We start from the raw sequence: 15,115 nt of genomic DNA on the forward strand, positions 1-15,115 counted from the left end.
GAAACAATATGAGTATCTTAAGAATTTAATAGGTTGTATACTCAAATTATTTTATAACATGCCTCCAGATCAGGTTCTTCTATTTGTAGATGTGCACTTTAAATCAGCATAATAGAAAAGTCTATGTTCCTAGAGATGAAAACAACTAATTCATGCAATGGCTGAGCAAGAACTGATGAAAACAATGAACGTGCAAGTTCTTCTCTCCTGTAGCATTAAGCAGCCAAGCACACAGGAGCTTTGGCATGGCATATCTGAAATTACCTTCAGTTTCTCTCTGGCAGTGTAAACTGAAAATGCATATTATAACATGTCAGCTGTAGAAGTACAATGACATTGAAATCAACAATGGCACTCAATGTGCCTCTAACTGCTCACTTCAAAAAAGAAGTCTTAATTTATTAACTCTCAGGTACTGAGTGCATCTGTTGTTAGTGTCAAACCTTCCAAAAGATGAAGTTTGCTTTTACTTTCCTTTTGCTTAAGGTTCTGTATTGATCTATGGGATCACTCCAGCAGGTTATAACTATACAATATGAAAATTACTTGCCCAGTATAAAAGTAGAACAGAGGCAGTAAGGTGATGCAATGTCCAGCAATATTCATTTTCTGATCAGTCTAAGTGAAATCTGACAAATCTGTCAAACACTTTTCAACGTAATACATGTTGCTTGGCTTTTTTTTGCAGATCTCAGGAAATGGACATGTAGTTACTTTACAGTTGGGCGGTGGTGGTCATTGTCATTATTGCTGCTGTTGTTGTGGTTGTTTGGGGTTTTTTTGTAAAAAACAGCATAACCTCCTGTATTCTATTGAAACATCCTTCCCAAATCTGCTGTAAGAGACTGAATTGTTATCTGGAGCCATTTCTCTCAAAGACTGTCAGGTGTGAGGGACTGGACTGTCATCTCAAGGAACTGTGAACTGCTTATCTTGAGCCCTTTGTCTCTGAGATGGCCTGATTAAGCAGGACACTCTTCTCTCCCTAAGGACAATTACCAGGCCATTGAGGCATGCAGGGGAGGAAACCGGGCTGGAGCTGATAAAATATTGGTTTCTAATGTGGATCAGGCGACGGTCATGTGATAAGCGAAACCTGTAGCGCATGACATCATTGAAATATGCCCTATAACAACCCCTGGAGACAAGCTGGGGGGCTTTTCCCCACCACCAAAGAATTGAAGATCAAGGGCCAATGGGACACCGCTGGATCCATGGTGGTGACTATCCTAGCAATCCTATCTTGACTTCTTGCTTAATTTCTACCTTTTCTTCCATTCTATCCTATCGCCACCATTTTCCACTTTTGATACTTTTGATAATAAAAGCTCTTTTGACTATATGGCATTTGACCTCGTTCGTGTCTTAATCTCGCTCTTGGGATCATATTGAAACCTTCCCCGACATTGGATCAGGACATCTGCTTATACATTTTTTAAGCTGTTTTACTTTATAGCTATGTCAAATATTTGTAACATCTAGAATGAAGAAGCTGAATGCCTCCCTCTCTCAGTAAAATCCCAGGAAGGAGATCAAAGGAAAACAGTTACAAGTCAGCCCAGGAGAGGGGGAATTATGGCATGGGTTTCTCCCGTTTGTTAATTTTGGTGCATTTCCATATTTATTTCTCTTTCCGTCTTGTGCAGATTATGAAAGCTTTACATTTTTATTTTACTCAGCACTTTAGTACTTTAGCGAATATAAGCCAAAATGCCTCAAGTCAGGGACATAATTAGGATATGGTCTCTCAGCCAAAGGAAATCTTAAAAAGCTGCTCTCTTATTGACTTTCATAAGTACATATTTGGAAAATACTGTAATCTGAACAACCTATTCCTTAGTGTGGGTACATTAAAATCCTCAACTTACTCATAATATCTGTTCAAAACCACTAAATCAATGTTTTAAGTAGTTCAGTAGCACAGACTTCCCAAACTTATCATTATTGAGGATGCACAAATACTGCACCAGTCCTCCCTACAAAGTTGTCAAACAGCTAGGTCACCTGGTGTTGTGTTGGCTGCAAACGGCAAGCAGAGACTTTGGTGATGGTAGCAGCACAAGGCTGCTAGCAGCTCTGTTAGGGCTGATCCTAAACAAAAAGTTATAGACAATTTTCTTTTGGTACTTCTGATACCTACAGTAATAGTAATAATAATAATAATAACAATAATTTCATGTAAATAGCTGCAAATTCCTGATTTGCTGAAAATTATGAAGTTTCTTTGAAGGCTACAAGGATTGGTGGTTTTCCATATAACTTGAAAAACTAATCTCAGACCAGTGTGTATCACCCTTGCTTCAGTTCTAAACCTCTTCTAAGGAACAAGAATCAGGTCATTCTCAGCCATTGTGAACACTAGTGGTATCATGTCAGATCAGTGCCTTTGTGATAGAAACCAGTCACGGTCCTGATGCAGAATTTGACTATAGCTAATGCAGAATTTGACTATATCTAATGCAGAATGTGATTATTGCAAAGTCTGCTTCTGTGGTGTGTTTAGCTATTGGTTAGTAAGAAATTAGTCCTAGAGCTTTCAAAAGGAGTCTTCAATATAAAAAAAAGAATTAACAAGCATTAGAGGCAAGAACGTGACATATAGAAAAATAAGCATGTCTGCCTTTTTTTTGCTAATGACACATTTACCTCATTAGGAAAACTGGATCTAGAAGAATGATCCAGTAGTGTCTCATTTCAGTAAAGTATGGCACATTCTTAGGTGGCAGATTAGTAAGTGTATTAAAGAACTTTACAGGTTCAGAATAACTCAGGACATTTTTAAATAAGCAAACCCAAAAGGCAATTTGATTGGTTGGGAAGAGGTTAAGAAGAGAGAATTTCTGTCAACTAAATTGCACTATTCACTTTAAAGACAGCTGAGGCATCTCCTGTATTTTGATGGACTTTAATTATGAACCTTGTTATACAGAACATATAGGTACAGCACCATGAGAAGTCTCTACCCTAACTGCCCTTATTTTTCACTTTTGTGAATGAATAGCTCTTACATTGCCATTACTGTTTCTACGTTCCTTTTCAAAAGATATGTAATTATTGAAAAGTATAGTACAAATATGAGAGCAGATTTTCTGCATTATAATAGGAACCCATAAAGGCTTGTGCTATTTCGTTTGTTTCATGTTTATATAGAAGAAATATTTAAATACCTTTTATCATATCCTTATGTTATTTTTTTCCTCATGTCTTCTGCGAACCCACGAAGAAATTGTTAGTCTTATTTCATAACTTTCTTTGACTCAGCTTTTCTTCACCTGCTACCTGTCACAGATGCAGCATTCCATTTCTTTTACCGTGAGAGAAAAGTAATAATTTAAACTGTATATTAAAGCCTTTTAAACTGAATTTTCAATTTTATCACGGGAATGTGACTGTCACGGGGAAAAGCTACTCAATACAACTCAAGTCAAATCAGGATTGAAGCAGTTTATCGATTTATTAACAATATATAGTTAAACAGTGGACTATACATTCAAAACCTCTGTCAGTACTGCAACAGGTAAACCAGAACACAAGACCATTACAAAATGTTAAGAAACACCAACAAATTTCTAAATGCTGTTCCGTAACTAATCCCAAGGTGTTCTAATCACACACACACACATGTGCACAGGCATATGGGCACACGCAAGTGCACAGGTTCTCACCAGTGCACTCGTGTACTCGCCCCTCTCACAGGCCCTGCAGATTGTAGTCACTCTCCCTTTTTTCCAAGACTTTGGGTTCCCCACCTCTCTGGAGGGAGATATGGGTGCTCCCACTTTTCATGTGCCTTTTCTGCTCCCTGCAGCCCATGGATCTGCACGTGGGTGAGGAAGCCCCCCCCCCTTCCCGAAGTCCCACATGCTCACCTGAGGTGTGGGTCCCCCTTGTTTCACCCCAGACAGCCAGCCCCCTCTCCAGGTGCATGCTGCTCATAGTGCTCCACAGGCAGGTGCCACTCGTCTGGGCTAGGCTGAGGCTTCAGTGGCATGGAGCGAGCAGGAGCATACGACCATGTTGCAGCTAACCTGAAGATATCTTTGGTGGTGTGCACACTAAGAATTTAAATGGAGGCAAATTTTGTTCATTTTCTCACCTACTGCTGAAAAAAATATTTTCAAATTAGCTTCTGCTTTTGTTTAAACCACCCACAGTCAAAGGCAAAACAATGACTTATTTCTCTGGATTTAAAAGCACCAAAAAAACCCACCAAAACCAGTATGTGAACTTAGAATTACTGGTTAGAGCCGGAGGTTTCTGAACTTCAGCATGATTCAAGGTTTATAGAACTATATGAGATCAAATCTTTTCTGGGATTTACATCAATTTTAACTACTGAGGAGGATCACAGACTGACTGTTTTCTGACCAAAGATGACATGTTGGGCTTGAGGAAGCACTTGGAACATTGGGCGATGCTGGTTTCTTGTTCTTGGATGAGGATGGGTTTTGTTCTTCACTTTTTTTTTTTCTTTTTAATAAATACTACTGAGAAAAGGAAATGTTGCCATAGATGAGAAAATGGCATTGGTGAAATTTATTTCTCCTCCCTTAAAATGGATTACAGCTTCCTCGGAAAAAAAAGGACTATATATTAAAGAATTGATCATTTAATGTTAAGTTTTTTACATTTCATTTATTTGCACTATAAAAATTAATTTCTTGTTTCAAGAAATTTGTGTTTCTCGGGCACAAACTAACCTAGTTAGCAGAATTGACAGTCAGCCAGTCATGGTTTCAGTGGCATTTGGTAGCACTGATCTTGGACTCTATTACTGTGGCCAAGTACAGCTGAGCTGTTTCAGACTAGCTCTGCTGAAGCACTGCCAGCTAGTATCAGTGGCAATTTTTCTTCTGAGCATCCAGAAATCTGTATGGTTCCCCAGGGAACCATGCTGACCCAACTGTTTCTGAAGTTACTATATGCTGCTTCTTGAATAGCTCTATTAGAGGCTTAGACTGGGGTATGACTGTTAGGAAGGTGATCTCTAACTATATATCTTATGCTCTTTAACAATTGTAGGAGGCAGTAGACCCCTCAGCCTTTACACTAGAAAAATCCCAGAAGAGCTGTTTACAGGACTGAGGCTTTGAATTACGAGCTCTCCATCAGATAGATTACATCTTCCTAGATTTCAGCACAATACTGAGTCAATTCTGGGTAATATTAGTATTAGAGAAATATATCTGCTTTAAATGCTGCTCATATAAAAACATTGTAACACTTTATTAGATAGGCTTTCAGAACATTGTTTCAAAGTAAGGAAATTCTGGAATTTGCTGGTGAACTATGAGGTCGCACTCGTGCAACTGCATTGCTTGACAAAAAATCAGATGCTTAAGAAGTCTAAGACACTTAAGAGCTGTAGTTTTCTGGTTGTTTTGGTTTGGTGGTATTTTTTTTTTTTTCCCCTCCATCTTGATCATCTCCTAATTTATTATGTATTACTAAAGCCTGTCTTGAAAAAGAAAAAAAAAAATTTGGTCTACTCATTTTCTCTGATGGCTATTATTCTCCTGTTGCAGTGTTTCAAAAACAAAGCTCTGATGAACGCTTTGACCAAACACAGCACTCTCTTCCAACCCTTCAGTCCGTCCCACTCTGCCTTTCACCCCACCCTCACCCCATACTAGTCGCACTCTACAGTTACCCGCTGTTAAAACTTCCAGCACAGAGTCCATTCCTTTTTCCAAATAAGTAGCACTTGTCAGACACTGCCAAAAAATGCACAAAGACCCTTCATTATTCTAAGTATTATTTATTATAATCTTACCTAATACAGATATGGATTATAGGGTTCATTTCTTCAGGCTGCTCATTCCAGATCCAGTTTGCCCAGTCCCCATTAATTCTCTCACCTCCTCAACCTTCTTGCTTGATCACCTCTCCTTACTAGTGTTTCCTTGCTGGACTCTTCCTTCCTTGCTTAGACAGAACAATTTCTTGTTGCTTCCTATGTCTCATCAAATCAGTTTCTCTCTTCTCTGTTTATGCAACCTGAAAGCAACCCTACTCGTGCCAGGGCTTCCCCCGGCTGTTTAGCCCATGCTCTTGTTCATTTGATGACTGTTCTTTATTCACTGTCGGTGTCTGTGGGACCTGTGAGTCTTTACGCTTCCCCTCCTCGTGGATCCATCTGTCTCACAGCTGAATTAATACCAGCCATCTCAGTTGCCGTTATAATTTCTATCTCACCCTTTCCTCTCCTCTGTAATGAGACCTCATGATATTCCTGACCATACCCTATCAATTACCAGATATCTTTCTTAGAACACAATGATTCAATTCATCAGAGAAATTCCTAGAATTTCTTAGCACCATTAAAGCTTACCTTTCTCTGCCTAACAGTGACTGAATTAATTTTGCTGAAATATTCCAAAACTTTAGTCCAAGTAAAAACATATTTGGTGAAATTCCACAGAAAATAATGACTTCTGAATTTCACTAAGATTCTGTTTTCATTCTTACATATCACAGCTGAACAGCCCTACAAATGTGTGATGATGCAGACTACTGATAATATAAACAATATTTGTTGTTATATTTATAGGCATTGTAATTTCCATAACCCCTCTACTGCAGTCTAAAAAGAAACATGGAACTGACAATTATCAAGCAGTAAAAGGAAATTTCTTTACGGAGCTTTAGAAATGAGATATCAAGTTTAGTGACTTTTGTTCTTGTTTTGACAGATTTTTAATTTTATCATACATATTTTGTCTTTTTTTAACATGATTTGTGAAGCATATATTTGTAGTTATAGTAAGAGTAAGCATAACCAGAAGCAGATGTTTGAAACAATAAAAAATATTAAATTCATACTTTTTAAAATTACTTTATTTGCCTAAAAATTCTAAGTACTGAAACTAAACAAGCACAGGAACTGTTCATTAAAGCAACACATAGATATGTATATGTTAATATTGGTATGGTTCAAATGTGTCCCTAACTTTTTCCTCAACAAATATTATCTTTTAAATCTTTTAGTAGACCTCCATTATTGAAAGAGCTAGGTTATATTAAGAGTTCTCCATATATAAAATTCAGGTGAAAGTTCTAGAAAAATGAGATAATAAAAACTCCTCTCAAAATAATTTATCATTAAAAGTAATATCCAACCAACTGCACTGTAATACCATTATAAGAAAAAGCATTCTCACGAATCTTCATGCTCTTTGTCTTCTAGCACTTGGTTATATTTCTTTAGACAGATGTTAAATGCAATGCTGCAAAAGCAAAAGGTAACATATGCCAAATATGTGGCAGGAAAGCAGCAGGAAATAAAGCCCCTCAACTCTTTTTGAGATAATCAATTATAAAGAACAGTGCAGCCAAAAGAGCTTGCAGGGAAATGAATCTTTAAAAGAAGTGGAAAAATTGTATAGATGATTGGAAAAAGAAAGAGAAAGTAAAAAAGAAAGTTTGATCTTTCCAGAAAAAGCAGTTAAGAATGGTTAAACATCTAAAAGTTAAGCATCTTGTCTTAAGTTAGTTACCTAGACAGTCAATAGAGATAAATGACTCCTGAGAAGTGTCTAAAATACAAGAAGGTAACTAGACCTGCAAGTACCTAATGCTCTTGTAAATGAAACTATAAGGGCAAGCTTTAAAGAAGGATAAATTTTGGAGAAAAGAATTACATACTAATGCAACACAAAGAGACAATAGATGCTTGAAACCTAGTAGAGACTTGTACCTTAATCTATAGCATTAAAAAAAGGTCATGGTCAGCTTAAATTTTCCCCATTACAAGACTGCTATGCTGTCACTGATGAAACAGAGTAGGTTAAAAATCTTCAAAAGGCCCGTTACCAGAAATGTTTGTAACAGGAAAAAAACAGCTATTCTTGATGAAAAGAACTTAAATTCTGAGCGTTGAGCCAAATTCAAAAATAGTCTTATTCTGTGCTGTATACATACAGATGATGCAAGTTGCCGTGTAATATCATGTAGGCACAGGGATGACTTTGAGTGAAATGCTCCTCCATGGAGAGGCGAGAAGTCACCTGTATGAGCCAGCCAAAAGGCAGTTCTGAGGCTTTATCTGAATACAGTTCTGCCACCTTCATTTTGCATGTCACAGCTGATTACGGCTGACACGCACCCTCCCTACAAACAGTATGTGATAAAAATAAGACTTTAAAGTACAAGGGGTTAAAACAGTGATTAGATTGACTAGAAATAACACGTGAATATTTGATCAAGTCATCAATTTTAAAATCTTATAAGATATTGATATTGATTGTAAATCAAATCGTGTTAAATGTTATTTTGAAAAGCCATTTCTAGTCACCTCAACAGATCAGCCAGAATATTTCATCTCAGTGGAAACTGATACAGGTAACCAAAGGCAATTTGAACATTGACAATTTTATATTCAATTTTGTAGCATGACAGAAGTTGTAACAACCTGTAGCACCTTCAGAAGTTAGGAGTGAGGAAGGACTAAGATGGGTTGTTTCTTGTCTTAAAGTAGATTTTAGCTCATATTGGTGTTACATTTTTCACCAGCTCATTTTTCTCCCGTATTCTAGGGGAACAGGGTCTTAGATGAGACACTTAATTTTTAGATAGCTAACATAAGCTAACACCTTAGGCCAAGTCCCTAAAAGAAGCAAGATGTATAAAACTTTACTGTGAGGTGAAATACTTTTTGCAGAATTGAATTTTTCTGTCCCATATTTCCACTGCTAACTTTTCTACCCAGTGGTTTTCACCAGTTACTTTTAAGCTTTAGAAGGCCTGTCTTATATCAGGTTTAGTCCATTAGTGTGAAGACATGAGATAATTCAGCTTTTCTTTATGAAAGTGCTGTTCTTTTAAATAGCCTAGCTTTAGACACCAAAAGATATTATCGTCAAATGGCCCTACAATGCCAAGGGAGCATCTTTATCCCAATCTCATTCTGTGGAAACCATTCTTTAAATATGGTATCAGTAAAATCATCTCTAAGCTTACCTATTGTTTAAAATACCATTTCTGGCCTTCAGTAATAGCTGGCTTTAATCATGCTTATTTTTACTCATTTCGAATTGTTTCTTGTGTTGTGCCTTCATATAGAACACCAACAGAGACTATTAACCTATTGTTGTAACCTATATAATGTTTTACATTTTCTTTTTTTAAGCTAAAATTAAAAACTTAGAGACACAAATAGCTCTCATTACTCCTTCTTTATTTTTCAATAAATATTGAAATAAATATTCAGTTTTCTGGAGGAGAGATTTATGTCCCAAAGAGTAGTAATAGTTTTAAAGATCAAAATGTGGGGTTTTTTTAAATGAAAAATTGGCAATTACCTTAATGAATGCAGATGCTTTAAAGTGAAAAATGTGAAACAGATTTTCAAGCTTGCATCTGCTCAAATGTTTTCTAAGATTTCAACTTTCTTTTTTTGTATTAAATTAATATCCACATTTGTTTATCTCTTTCTTTTTAAAAAAGTGCTTTTGTCACTGTGTCCTAAGAATAGCTCCTCTTGATCTGTTTTTACATCTCCTCATTGAAATCTGCCACAGTCACCTTCAAATATAGGCTCTGATGAAAAAGACCTTACTGAGAAACAAATCCTATTAAAATATACCACAAAACTAATTTAATTCACTCTTCAGGGAGGACAGAGAATAGAGTGAAGGTAATTTTAAAGCTCATCTCAAAGACATGGTACTCTGTAAATAAGAATATATTTTCTTCCAGTAACTAAAGACTACCACTGTGACCAGCCTTCTAAAATACACCTTTAATTCTATTATTATGTTTCCTGGTACATAGTTATGAAGTGTGGTTATATTCTGAGTAGATGTAAGTTTGAATGCTTTTTCAGGCTGCATTAAGTTATGTTCTTCCTACCACAGTGATCTTTGATAGCCATTTGTTACTTGAATTAAATAGACAAGATCAGCATCTTTTTTTTGGTATGTGCATATTCCATATTTAAAAGTACTTTTACTGTCTGGAAAGCATCCATCATTGACTTTTTCTTTTCACACATGGAAATGAACCCCATTCCAAGGCAAACTTCCTAAGTTGATGCCTTGGCAAGGACTCTTTGGAAACTATAGAGCAGGCTGGAGAACAGTCCTTTGGTTGAGCTTTTCACTGATACTCCCATCCCATACCATTTGCTCTCCATGCTTCATACCCTTCGAGAGGTTATTTATACTCAAAATCAGTTTACATTCCCCTGCTTCCTTTTTACTTAATCTTCTAAGAGCTCCCTCAATGCTGTGATTACCCATTTAGCTGACCATCTGTCTGACCTCTAACCATGTTCTTGACTTGGCCTTCTGGGTTGCAGTACCTGAGTTTTCTACCACACCCTGTCCTGCTTTTAACCACAGCCTTGTCCTTCCTCTTTAAGTTACTCATTTCCTTCTCTCTGTGGTTTAGACACTAGATCAGACATCAGTACTTATGGCTAACATTGTCTTCAAAACAAACCCAGTGCAGATTTAACCACTCAAAATGACGTGAAGGTCATAAATTCAATATCACTTTCCTTTCAAAAAAAAGCATCCCTTTAATACTCTTGTGTCATATGAACAAGCATTGCATCCTCCCATTTGTAACCCTAAAATTATTCTTGAAGAAATATTGGATATAGCAAAAAAAAGAAAAAAAAATCTTTATGCAAAAGAAAAAAATTGTAGACAGTAGTAAAAATTTTTGCAAATTTGTTTTACTTTATTCAGAAAAAATAAATTAAGATCAGACAAAGTCTTTTGTAGGCTGATCTGCAAATTTTTATCTGGCTCGCTGGTTTAGGTAGCATGAGTAAAGTAATACATGTCACAAAGCATGACAACACCAAAAACAGTTAAGGGGTAGCTTACATTTTTTCACATATTAACACATTGGCAGTGGAATCAAATATTTGAACTGATAATCAAAAGTATAAACTAATCCTAAAAGGATGAAAACTTTCATCCAGTTTACAGCTATTTACTTAGCTCTGAAGTGCTTTCCAGCCTTGCTATTACACACCCAAATAGGTGAAATAAATTGCATATTATCTCCTACCACCTTAACTAAACCTCTGAAAATGCAATGAACTAATATGTTGTCTCTGAGAGCTGTTTACATGAGATATTCTTTGTATTAGCAGCTGATTCAGAGGAAAGAAAGCTTTCTTTATCACTAACCACTGATTATTAGAATAAAATTGAATGCATTTCACAAATGCATTCTTCCTTTCTCTGTATTTTAGAAACAAAGATATAAAACACTGAGCTGTTTTCCAGATCATAGAATGTAGCTTGGTAACTGATTTAATGTACTTTAATAGCTGGTTCCTAGCGAAACCTTATATCATACAAAGTGTCAGCCTAGAAATGGCTGCTTGTTTAGAACTAGTGACTCTGGTCAGACTTAAATAGATTTTTTTCCTATTCAGCTACATATTTCAATTAATAACTCCCATTTCCAAGAGTTATAAATGGCCTATGCTTGCTTGGTTGTTTTTTTTTTTTTTTCTTTCACATTAGTACAGATTTTAAAACCCTAAGTGTTCTCTTGAATTGGTTTTCTGTGTAAACTCTGTTAACATTCAATGCAGAAAACCTGCAGTTACTGCAATTGGCCACAACCTGCTTGGAATGAAAAGGAACTAATCAATCAGAAAACTCATTCTCATATCTATGATAAATAAAGCTGTTTGCATACATTCAAAATGGATATGCTCCACCTGTTTGTTCAATGAGATGCCCTAGATTTAAGTGGTAATTAAACTCATGACTCTCGCCTGAACTTCAGCTGCCAGGAAATGCCCCACCTAGATGAAATTTTTGCTTAACTAACAAAGGAAAAAATGCTCTATGAGTACTTAACACATGGTTACTTTGCACTGAGTGCTTTATATTTCCCTTTTTATGGGAACAAAACCATTCAATTTTATGATTTTCTTCACTTATGAAGCACTCGTAAATATGAACTTGATCCTGGAAGATGCTGAGCATCTGGCCCAGGTCCAGAAAAGCACTTCAGCCCATCTTTAAGTATGAAACTAATCTTAGGGTTTAACTGACAGTTATCCCAGGTGCCTGTGTGCTTTCAGGAATCAGTAGGGCTGGGCAGGAAAGATAAGGCTTTGGAAAACAAAATTTCTGTCTGTTCATGCTAGGTAGTGCCTGCAGTTCACTGCAGCGTTAGTGGAAGCCTGGACCTTTCCATAACCTGGCAGACCACTCCTTTGCCTTAATGATCATCTTTTCTTTCTTTAGCAGTGGAACCCTGGCCTTATTACTAGCTGTGATCTGATAAGTGTTGTCAGGTACAAAAACAAATGATGTGAATCCAGGTGTTCCTTGTAATAATTGGGGAATATGCCAGAGAATAGTGATTGCACGGTGACAAATATACCAGAAGTGATGATGGCTCTGATTTCCTGTGGGTCTAATCATAGTTCATATCCCATTGCAAAACTATGGCAATTGCATAGTCCTTATTGTGTAGCAAGGAATCCTCGCAGACAACTTTGTCTAGGTTAAGAGTAGTTCTACTGTTTCATAAACATTTTGATGAGGATACTTAGGTACATAATTGAGCACAAGCTTAAGGATGCCCATCCATTGAAGGATCGATACACCTTTTTGCCAGTGCAGCATTTCACCCATATGATCCACAGTCCCTCAAATTTAATGGCTTTGATAAGCTTCGATCAGGCACAAGAATTTGACAATGGTTTCACTGGCCAAGACCAAGAGTCAATCTAACCCAACATTATTTCTATGACAGTGAACCTAAGCAAATGTCTAGGGAAGACTAGGAAAAGGGCAAACATGCCCCAGCAATATCCTCTGAACATCAAACAATTTTAATGTGAAAGGATTACCCAGCCCAAGTATGGTAAGTCTATTTAGCAACCCACAGTGGCTTACCCCTTCTATCTTTTCTGCAGTTTCCCTGAGACCCCCTAAACTTCTTAAATCCAGAACATACTTCAGCAAAAAATCTGTTGCAAGAAAAGACATCTTTTTCTGTTTTTAACCTTGCTCCTACTGACAAGCAGTCTTATGAGTTTCCCTGAATCTTACAAGTGTGATCTTTGCAGAGTTGTGAAGATTTTATCTCTATCCGCCCTTTTCATTCCAAAAAACTTGTTATCTTGAAGATCTCTTTCATAATCTCCCTATGTTCTCTTCTTTACAGGCTGCTCATACAGTTTTTGATCACCCTGTTCTCAACCCAATCCACACTTTCTTTTTTTGGAGTAGGAGGGAGTAAGGCTTTCCATGGTGAGTGTTTCAGTTGACTAGTTCTCTAAAGAGCTTGTTCATTTGAATTACCACACTTTGTCCGAATTAGTATGATATAATTAATTTTTAGTCACTGATAACATCAAATCTTTACACTAACGCCTATCTGTCCCCTTATCTTCCCTCACCTAGTCCCTTTCATAGAACAATTGCATTAATTGCACTTTATAGTAACAAATCCATTTAATATAAACTGAAAAAGGTTTTCCTTAAGTTGAATCAAAGCCATAACAGAAACAAAGGTTTCCTTTTCTTGTCATATTCATGACTGAAAAAAATTGGTTTGAAAATGGAAAGATGAGAAAAGAACAAAAATATAAACAGGATTATCTCTCTCAGGGACCCAAACACAAGCAAGAGTTGTTGCAGGATGGAAAGGACATGACTGCTTTAGTTTGAATTTCAAGCAAGATGAGTGAATAAGTGTAAAATACTCAAGAGTTCTAGCCCATGAGCCTAAATTCAAAGCTTTTCAGATCAAACCAGCACTGTGACCATTTTTGCCAAAAAGCAAAAATGTATCTCTTGTCCATTCATGAATCATTTTGTCTAGGGGTGAGATAAATCTTTTGCCTAAACCCAGATATTTTAGTGAACTATTTCTATTATGTTAGTATAAAACTTCGACAGATGGTGTGCTTTGGAAGAACATGGATTAATTTGATTTCTTGTGAACACTTTTATTAAAGTAAAAGGGATGTGCAAAGAATATCATAGCTGTCATCTGTCTGGTCAAAGCAAATTTTATGTCAAACTGGGTATTTAAAAATTATTATTTTAATTCCTATTTAAACTGGTTAGGTTCTTATTAGGAAGAATCATTTGTAAGGGTAAAGCATTTTAATTTTCCAGTTCTTCTAAAATGAAACTTCAGGCCACAAAATAACACAAATCAAAACTGTTAAAAATAATTTAGGATATATTGACTTTTCAATCCCCCACAACAGAATATAAGTATTGTTTACAAATAACTACCAGTGTTCAGATGGAGTACTGTGGTCCTTACAAGAATAAAGACTAAACTTATCCTATTAGCTCCTGCAGCTCTTTAACTTAACCCTTAATTAAGCTTGTATTCCAGGCCATTAGTTCTTGCCTACAAGAAAATGAAGCAAAAGCTCTTCATTCCTACCAGCACAAACCTTAACCTTAGTGGCTGGTTAATGAATGGCTTATCCTACTTCTCAAGTAGGTATTCTATGGGGCTATAGGTAGCATCATGATATGGCTGAACCATTGCTGAAGCTATGGTTCAGTACTGCAGGAACTGACAGATTCTGTTTATTGAGGCTTAGTGATGCCAGATCTGCATTTCTGGGGTTAGGTCGGCAGGGCTGAATGAATCTCACTGCTTCTTAGGACAAAAAAAAATTAAAGATTTGGAATATAGTTAATGTTCTAAAAAGGAAACTGAAATCCTAAATAAGATATCTAATAACGTATCTAGAACACATTGACTTTGCTATACTTACTTCCCCTGTTTCACCTATCTTAAGTCTTTCCACCATTTACTTTGGGTCTGATATCTCCGTCCACTGTTCTGTTCTCATGCAGACATGCATCCAGAATGATCTCTCAACACATGTATTGCAATTGACCATGAAAAATGTGGGGTGGAAAATTTTGGTGAGATAAATAATCAGTGTTTTATGTGTAACTTGAAACCGTGATTAGAATATGATAAATAAATAAACAAACAAATAAATAAAGTAGTACTGAATGAGAACATGGATATGTAATGTTTCTCTGGTAATAAAACTGGCTCACCAAGTCCTTTCCTTTGATCCAAGGTATCCATTCTTTGCATTGTGTCCCAAGGCTGCCACAACTATGGTGACATAACTGGTTGTAAATTTGACATA

Source organism: Accipiter gentilis, chromosome 3, assembly GCF_929443795.1.
Source record: "Accipiter gentilis chromosome 3, bAccGen1.1, whole genome shotgun sequence".
NCBI classification, from domain to species: Eukaryota; Metazoa; Chordata; class Aves; order Accipitriformes; family Accipitridae; genus Astur; species Astur gentilis.